The sequence below is a fragment of the Haliotis rufescens genome, unplaced genomic scaffold, assembly GCF_023055435.1.
Source record: "Haliotis rufescens isolate VD_foot unplaced genomic scaffold, xgHalRufe1.0.p SCAF_75, whole genome shotgun sequence".
Classification (NCBI taxonomy): domain Eukaryota; kingdom Metazoa; phylum Mollusca; class Gastropoda; order Lepetellida; family Haliotidae; genus Haliotis; species Haliotis rufescens.
Window position 1 is genome coordinate 61,004 of NW_025964367.1, and position 9,869 is coordinate 70,872.

The following is a 9,869-nucleotide window of genomic DNA, read 5'->3' on the forward strand; positions in this document are numbered from 1 at the left end:
TGACGACTAACGGGATCGGGTGGTCAGGCTTGCTGACTTGGTTGATGCATGTCATCGTATCTCAATTGCGTGGATCAATTCTCATGATGTCAATCACAAATTGTCTGGTCCAGACTTGATTATTTACAGACAGCCGTCATATAGCTGGAATATTGCTGAGTGTAGCGTTAAACAACAAACAAACAAACAAGCAATAGAAATGCAACAAATTTTACACTGGGTAGGTGGTCAACTCATGTATAAGGTGATGTACTTATCCACTTGCACTCCATCATTGACATATATATTGATTCCCTGAAACAGTTACAATATTTTCCTTACTTAAAGTATTTTAAGAAGATGAAGCTTTAAGGAACTGGCACCACATGTTACATGTATTCTCAGTATTCAAGGTTGTATTCTTCTGTATATTGGTTTCGTTTGTAACATTTTTCTGTTATATCTTAATAACTTACACCGATTTTTGCCTGAGAGAAATACAAGAGGAGCAGTTGTTCTTGCAGTGATGTTTTGTAATGAATGCTTATTGCCTTTTCTACAAGTTTGGATTAAGAGATTTTTCAGTGTGGGATCTGTGAGTGAGTGAGGCTGTCATTCCACTTGTACAATCAGTGTAGGTTGTGTGCAGCATTTAGCAGGCTCATGTACACCATGGGGTTACTGTCAATAAACACTTTTTATATACAGAAATACCAGTGTTTGTGTTTGGAATGAAGGTAAACCTACTGGAATCTGATGTATTGCAGACCCTTGTGATGTAGCTGGAATAATGTTCGCTTCAGTGTTGAAGAACTGAGAAGATCCCAGTAGCCCGGTTGAGTGTGTGAGATGAATGCAGACAAAACGTGTTTGATTCAAACAGGGGTTCGTCTTTTGTGTGAAGGGGCGATGGGGTAGCCTAGTGGTTGATGCGTTCGCTCATCATGCAGAAGACCCGGGTTCGATTCCCCAATGTGTACAATGTGTGAAGCACATTTCTGGTGTCTCCTGCCGTGATATTGCTGGAATATTGCTAAAAGCGTCGTGAAACCATACTCACTCACAAAATATGCTGTAATGAAATGACCACAGATAAAACTGGCTTCAATGAAATGTTGACCACAGGTAGAACTTGCTTCAATGAAATGTTGACCACTGGTAAAACTGGCTTTATGAAAGGTTGATCACAGATAAAACTTTCTTCAATGAAATGTTGACCACAGGTAAATCCTGCTTCAATGAAAGGTTGACATCTGGTAAATCCTGCTTCGGTGATATCAGGTAAATCCTGCTTCAATAAAACATGGCCTTGCCACAGGTGATACCTGCTTCAAAGATGCAAAAATGGGTTTGACTGCCAATCAAGGTCGGACTTGTTTAATGTCTTTCTGCAGGACCCATATGTGTTGTAAGCATTTGGTGAGCAGGTTTGTAATAATACAAAGGTTGTTTACAATGTTTCTGAATATCTGATAGTTTCCACCATATCTTCTTTCATCTTAGGGGGGCACGGGTGTCCCAGTCGTCTAAGGAGCAGAACTTCAATGTGCAGAGTTGTGTCCCTTGGACACGCCAGAATCCTATGATCATGGGTTCAAATTATGTTTTGAAGTTTGGCAGCACCATACCCGTACTCGCGGAGGTACCTTTCATTAATTTTGACCTATTTAGAGCATAGGCATAGAGCACTTTTTAGTGGGCAGATCTAACAAGAGGAAGCACAAGACTCAAGTGCAATCATTGCGTAACTGTCAGAGGAGAAATCGAAGGACACATTAGTGTGCAGATCTTACAGGGGGAAGCACAGGATACCTCAGTGCACAGATCTTACAGGAAGAAGCACAGTGCACAGATCTTACAGGAGGAGTCACAGGACACCTCAGTGCACAGATCTTACAGGGGGAAGCAATAAACACCTCAGTGCACAGATCTTACAGGAAGAAGCACAGGATACCTCAGTGCACAGATCTTACAGGAAGAAGCACAGTGCACAGATCTTACAGGAGGAGTCACAGGACACCTCAGTGCACAGATCTTACAGGGGGAAGCAATAAACACCTCAGTGCACATATCTTACAGGGGGAAGCACAGGGCACCTCAGTGCACAGATCTTACAGGAAGAAGCACAGGATACCTCAGTGCACATATCTTACAGGAAGAAGCACAGTGCACAGATCTTACAGGAGGAGTCACAGGACACCTCAGTGCACAGATCTTACAGGGGGAAGCAATAAACACCTCAGTGCACAGATCTTACAGGAAGAAGCACAGGATACCTCAGTGCACAGATCTTACAGGAAGAAGCACAGTGCACAGATCTTACAGGAGGAGTCACAGGACACCTCAGTGCACAGATCTTACAGGAAGAAGCACAGGATACCTCAATGCACAGATCTTACAGGAAGAAACACAGGACACCTCAATGCACAGATCTTACAGGGGGAAGCACAGGACACCTCAATACACAGATCTTACAGGAAGAAGCACAGGGCATCTCTTTGCGGACGGAAGACATACTTCGCACAGAACTAAACCATTTGGTTCTATTCGTCAAGCGTATCCGACTGTTGTTTTAAAATCAATTTTAATTTAATTTTGTCTGTATAAGACATCCGCCAAACGAATTGTTTCAGGCGTCACACTTTCAAGGTCGTTCAGCATTAACCATTTCTACCAACAACTGTCCAAGTGTGTACAAGAAGTTTTCATTTATAACCATAACAAAGGTAGCGTCTTAGATAAATAATTCAAGGTAACAGCCACACCGGCGCTTTGCACGTTCTATTCTTACAAACCATAATTCGTGAGTGAAATGCATCTAGTGTAGTCACCCTCAGCGGGTCTGTAATTGAAACAAACAGCACCGGGAGGGTCAACCCCCATGATTGACGCTACTGATTGACTCGAGGATATGCCAGGATTAATTAGCCGACATTAGATCAACTGTACCCCCTCGCGCCGCATTCTTGTACCTCATTGATGTGAGCGACTTCATCGGTCCAACGTGTTAATTTCATTACTTTAACGTTGTCTTACCCAAGGCTGGCTCGATGAAACTACTTTCCTGACGCACAAAGAAGTTGTGTGATTCTGAAGGCTTTATTCGGAGGACGTATTAGCGACGTGGACATTTTTTACAAGCATTTTCCGTGAAAATAGACGTGTTGATCTCAGTATGTCCACACCTACCGTATTTGTTTTATTTCGAAAATATGGCAGACAAATGCTTTTTAGATAATATGTCTAAAATACACACCAAGACATCAAAGAAAACAACATAACACAAAACATCTGCTTGAATAATTCATATTTGCAGGTGACAACGGGCTTGTTCACAAGACAAAAGCATATATAGCCTTTACCAATGTGGCGTGAAGTCGCCATACACAAATTTGCATTGTGTAATGATTGAAGCGATATCTAACACTTTGTCCTTCCACTGTGGTAGTCAACACTTTGTCCTTCCACTGTGGTAGTCTACACTTTGTCCTTCCACTGTGGTAGTTAACACTTTGTCCTTCCACTGTGGTAGTCAACACTTTGTCCTTCCACTGTGGTAGTCAACACTTTGTCCTTCCATTGTGGTAGTCTACACATTGTCCTTTCTCTGTGGTTGTCAACACTTTGTCCTTCCACTGTGGTAGTCTACACTTTGTCCTTCCACTGTGGTAGTCTACACCTTGTCCTCCCTCTGTGGTAGTCTACACCTTGTCCTCCAACTGTGGTAGTCTATACTTTGTCCTCCCTCTGTGGTAGTCTACACTTTGTCTTCCCGCTGTGGTAGTCTACACCTTGTCCTCCCACTGTGGTAGTCTATACTTTGTCCTCCCTCTGTGGTAGTCTACACTTTGTCTTCCCGCTGTTGTAGTCTACACCTTGTCCTCCCACTGTGGTAGTCTACACCTTGTCCTCCGAATGTGGTAGTCTATACTTTGTCCTCCCTCTGTGGTAGTCTACACTTTGTCCTCCGAATGTGGTAGTCTACACCTTGTCCTTCCGCTGTGGTAGTCTACACTTTGTCCTCCCACTGTGGTAGTCTATACCTTGTCCTCTTTCTGTGGTAGTCTACACTTTGTCCTCCCTCTGTGGTAGTCTACACTTTGTCCTTCCACTGTGGTAGTCTACACTTTGTCCTCCCTCTGTGGTAGTCTACACTTAGTCCTCCCTCTATTGGGTCAACACCTTGTCCTCCCTCTGTGGTAGTCACCACTTTGTCCTTCCACTGTGGTAGTCTACACTTTGTCCTTCCACTGTGGTAGTCTACACCTTGTCCTCCCACTGTGGTAGTCAACACTTTGTCCTTCCACTGTGGTAGTCTACACTTTGTCCTCCCTCTATGGTAGTCAACACCTTGTCCTCCCTCTATGGTAGTCAACACTTTGTCCTTCCACTGTGGTAGTCAACACTTTGTCCTTCCACTGTGGTAGTCTACACTTTGTCCTCCCACTGTGGTAGTCTATACCTTGTCCTCTTTCTGTGGTAGTCTACACTTTGTCCTCCCTCTGTGGTAGTCTACACTTTGTCCTTCCACTGTGGTAGTCTACACTTTGTCCTCCCTCTGTGGTAGTCTACACTTAGTCCTCCCTCTATGGTAGTCAACACCTTGTCCTCCCTCTGTGGTAGTCAACACTTTGTCCTTCCACTGTGGTAGTCTACACTTTGTCCTTCCACTGTGGTAGTCTACACCTTGTCCTCCCACTGTGGTAGTCAACACTTTGTCCTTCCACTGTGGTAGTCTACACTTTGTCCTCCCTCTATGGTAGTCAACACCTTGTCCTCCCTCTGTGGTAGTCAACACTTGTCCTTCCACTGTGGTAGTCAACACTTTGTCCTTCCACTGTGGTAGTCTACACTTTGTCCTTCCACTGTGGTAGTCTACACTTTGTCCTCCCACTGTGGTAGTCAACACTTTGTCCTTCCGCTGTGGTAGTCAACACTTTGTCCTTCCACTGTGGTAGTCTTCACTTTGTCCTTCCACTGTGGTAGTCTACACCTTGTCCTCCCTCTGTGGTAGTCTACACTTTGTCCTTCCACTGTGGTAGTCTACAATTTGTCCTCCCACTGTGGTAGTCTACACCTTGTCCTCCCACTGTGGTAGTCTACACTTTGTCCTCCCTCTGTGGTAGTCTACACTTTGTCCTCCCTCTGTGGTAGTCAACAATTTGTCCTTCCACTGTGGTAGTCTACACCTTGTCCTCCCACTGTGGTAGTCTACACTTTGTCCTTCCGCTGTGGTAGTCTACACCTTGTCCTCCCTCTGTGGTAGTCTACACCTTGTCCTCCCTCTGTGGTAGTCTACACCTTGTCCTTTCTCTGTGGTAGTCAACACTTTGTCCTCCCTTTGTGGTAGTCAACACTTTGTCCTTTCTCTGTGGTAGTCAACACTTTGTCCTCCCGCTGTGGTAGTTTACACTTTGTCCTCCCGCTGTGGTAGTCAACACCTTGTCCTTTCTCTGTGGTAGTCAACACTTTGTCCTTCCACTGTTGTAGTCTACACTTTGTCCTCCCTCTGTGGTAGTCTACACTTTGTCCTCCCTCTGTGGTAGTCTACACTTTGTCCTCCCTCTGTGGTAGTCAACACTTTGTCCTCCCTCTGTGGTAGTCAACAATTTGTCCTTCCACTGTGGTAGTCTACACCCTGTCCTCCCACTGTGGTAGTCTACACTTTGTCCTTCCGCTGTGGTAGTCTACACCTTGTCCTCCCTCTGTGGTAGTCTACACCTTGTCCTCCCACTGTGGTAGTCTACACTTTGTCCTTCCGCTGTGGTAGTCTACACCTTGTCCTCCCTCTGTGGTAGTCTACACTTTGTCCTCCCTCTGTGGTAGTCAACAATTTGTCCTTCTGCTGTGGTAGTCTACACCTTGTCCTCCCTCTGTGGTAGTCTACACCTTGTCCTTTCTCTGTGGTAGTCAACACTTTGTCCTCCCTCTGTGGTAGTCAACACTTTGTCCTTTCTCTGTGGTAGTCAACACTTTGTCCTCCCGCTGTGGTAGTTTACACTTTGTCCTCCCGCTGTGGTAGTCAACACCTTGTCCTTTCTCTGTGGTAGTCAACACTTTGTCCTTCCACTGTGGTAGTCTTCACTTTGTCCTCCCTCTGTGGTAGTCTACACTTTGTCCTCCCTCTGTGGTAGTCTACACTTTGTCTTCCCGCTGTGGTAGTCTACACCTTGTCCTCCCACTGTGGTAGTCTACACCTTGTCCTCCTTCTGTGGTAGTCTATACTTTGTCCTCCCTCTGTGGTAGTCAACACTTTGCCCTCCCTCTGTGGTAGTCTACACCTTGTCCTCCTTCTGTGGTAGTCTACACTTTGTCTTCCCGCTGTGGTAGTCTACAATTTGTCATTCCACGGTGGCAGTCTACACTTTGTCCTCCCTCTGTGGTAGTCTACACTTTGTCCTCCCGCTGTGGTAGTCTATGCTGCTACGGTTGCTACACTCAGAAAGCAAAAGTACAGTGAATCCGGTCTACATAGTGTGGAGTATCTCAAAATACTGGCCAACCCCTTCATGATGCCGGGGTACAGTAGTTCAGGCCCCAGTACCCCATGCCTGTCGAACGAGCCGACTGAAGATAATGGTGGTCAGGCTCATTGACTGTTGTTGGCGTGTCATCGTACCCGGCCCCGTGGATCGCATTTTCCCGAGGCAAAGGAGTTAACTGACTATAAAAGTCCAGTTTTCACCCTTGCCGAACTAGGCTGGTATTATAGAGTTACGTTTTGTCTGGATTAACGAGTCTATGCATAGTCCAATCAAAATCGCGCACCGAAATCCAAATTCGGTTCGTAAACTGTCGTGCAGATTTCGATCGACTGCACGATTTGCAAATCATGTGCATCGCCAATTCGTTGTCAGCAGATATTTTCCAAATCCTTTCATGATTTTAATCAAGGTGCTCACGTGATTTTATGTATTTCGCGATGTAAGACCCGTTTTATCACAATATAGATCTTGATTATCGATCAGATCGTCCTGACTCGTCGCCACTATTTTGTGTGAAGCAAACACAAGTGATACGAGAAGTGGAATCTGATTGGTCCATAGGAGAGGCTTAGAAGGGGCATAATTGTTAATAGCCACTGGTGGCGCAACGATCGAGCCCAGTAATTCCAGCCTAGTTCGGCAAGGGTGGAAACTGGACTTTTAAAGTCAGTTAACTCCCTTGCCTCGGGAAGATGCGTGGATCGATGTTCACGCTGTGTCCAAGGTTTGCCTGTTCCAGATATTTACAGTTGATGTAGCACAGATACAGCTGACGTTGCGTTAAACAACATTCACCCGATTCACACAGTATTGGCCATGTCTTTGCATGTAGAGTGTCATCCGTTAATCCAGACTGTCTTTTGAGCGGTTCATCTTGAATAAGCCTATAGATAAACAAAGGAACTTTTCTCCATACAAAAGGTTCGTTAATCCGGAACTGACAAGGTAAGATAAAGGACCAAGTTAGAAAATAGAAATGTTGAATTTTCAGTTTACAAAAAATATATTTAAAAAGATAATGTTATTATAGGTATTGGATTATTATTGGATGTTCATATTTCCATCACCTTTTTCTGGACCTATGGCATCAAGGACAGAAGGATTGCTGAAATGAATGAGCAAAAGAAGACGAATCAAGAGAACGTCTACCTGAGTCACCATGTGTTTGTACGGACTTTGCCCAACCCTCAATGAGAAAGGTAGCTTGTGATAAAACTGCACTATGAGAACTTTTATAATCAACCGCCTGACATGTTGTACCTCGAACTAGTTTAATTTAAAATCAGCTGTTGTACCCCGGCACCCCAAACCCCCCACACCCATAATGACCTTACATATGAACACATCTGATAACATATCCTTATCACACTCCGCCCTTACTGATCGGGAACTGCACAGTCCGGATGAACGAGGTGCCCTTACTGATCGGGAACTGTACAGACCGGATGAACGAGGAACACTTACTGATCGAGAACTATACAGTCCGGATGAACGAGGTGCCCTTACTCATCGAGAACTGTACAGACCGGATGAACGAGGAACACTTACTGATCGAGAATTATACAGTCCGGATGAACGAGGTGCCCTTACTGATCGGGAACTGTACAGACCGGATGAACGAGGAACACTTACTGATCGAGAACTATACAGTCCGGATGAACGAGGTGCCCTTACTGATCGGGAACTGTACAGACCGGATGAACGAGGAACACTTACTGATCGAGAACTATACAGTCCGGATGAACGAGGTACCCTTACTGATCGGGAACTGCACAGTCCGGATGAACGAGGTGCCCTTACTGATCGGGAACTGTACAGTCCGCATGTACGAGGTGCCCTTACTGATCGGGAAATGTACAGTCCGGATGAACGAGGAACACTTACTGATCGGGAACTATACAGTCCGGATGAACGAGGTGCCCTTACTGATCGGGAACTGTACAGACCGGATGAACGAGGAACACTTACTGATCGGGAACTATACAGTCCGGATGAACGAGGTTCCCTTACTGATCGGGAACTGCACAGTCCGGATGAACGAGGTGCCCTTACTGATCGGGAACTGTACAGTCCGCATGTACGAGGTGCCCTTACTGATCGGGAACTGTACAGTCCGGATGTACGAGGTGCCCTTACTTATCGGGAAATGTACAGTACGGATGTACGAGGTGCCCTTACTGATCGGGAACTGTACAGTCCGGATGAACGAGGTGCTCTTACTGATCGGGAACTGTACAGTCCGGATGAACGAGGTGCCCTTACTGATCGGAAACTGTACAAAAGTACACGGTACAAAATAATTACATGTATGTCAAATTGACCCTTGCACCAATCCTGAGAGATATACATGCGATACTTCGGATGTCCGCAGTCGGTCCGTAAGACAACCCCATGGGTCTCGTGGCGCCAGGAACGATATCCGTGGGAATGGTGCATATTAACAATGTGTGCAGTTTGTCATGAATCCTCCCACAGTGACGTCCTTTGTGTATGAAATAAACCACTCTCCCGTGGTTCCACTCTAACGGATTTCATTGCATGTTCTGGCAGTTTGTTTTGGCGTCTGTCAATAGTTTACAAAGACTTGGTACCCTTGGTCGCTGATTGCTCCATTGAACGACTTGTACACATGAAGCATTGACATTAATCAGTATCACGTATGCTGAACAAAAAAAGGTTAGGGATAATAAACATTTTGAATATTGTCCATGAAGGTCTACTTAACATTACTACTGAGGGAAAAACAATCAGGGTGCCGTTTGCTTGCCATGCTGGTGGACGTTTTGTCTTCCAAGACGCTGAGGGACCGACCGAAGTGAGCACAATAAGTCAGCGCCTGATACTCCAGATCAGCCTGTTTATCTTTTTCACGTTTATTTCTAAGTCTTTTGCAAATGTTATACTTAATTTTTTGGATATTTTTGCTTCATGTTCTTAGTATGATCAACAGTGATGTTTTTGTCATTGTACTGTCATTAGTGTTGAACCATTTATATATAATTTGAAAGTTCGTTGGACCTCAGTGTGTAAGGGGGTGAGTTGGGTTTAACGCCGCTTTTAACAGTATTCCAGTTATATCACGGCGTGTCAGCTTAATGTGGGAGGAAAGCACGAAGTGATGCAGGTCTCAGACCTTTACCACTTCGGTGAAACCCACCAGCATGGGTATGGTGCTGACAAACCGGGATTCGAACCCACAATCATAGGTTTCTGGCGTGCCCAAGGGACGCAACTCTGCACAGCGAATCGCGGCGCCTTAGACGACTGGGCCACCCGTGCCCCCCTCGTTGGACCTCAGACTACAGAAGACAAGGAGATACACATGTCTATTATATACACTTATTTTTGTTTCAGTTTGATACAACAGAGTTTTTGTATACTTTGACATCTTGATTGTTCCTTATT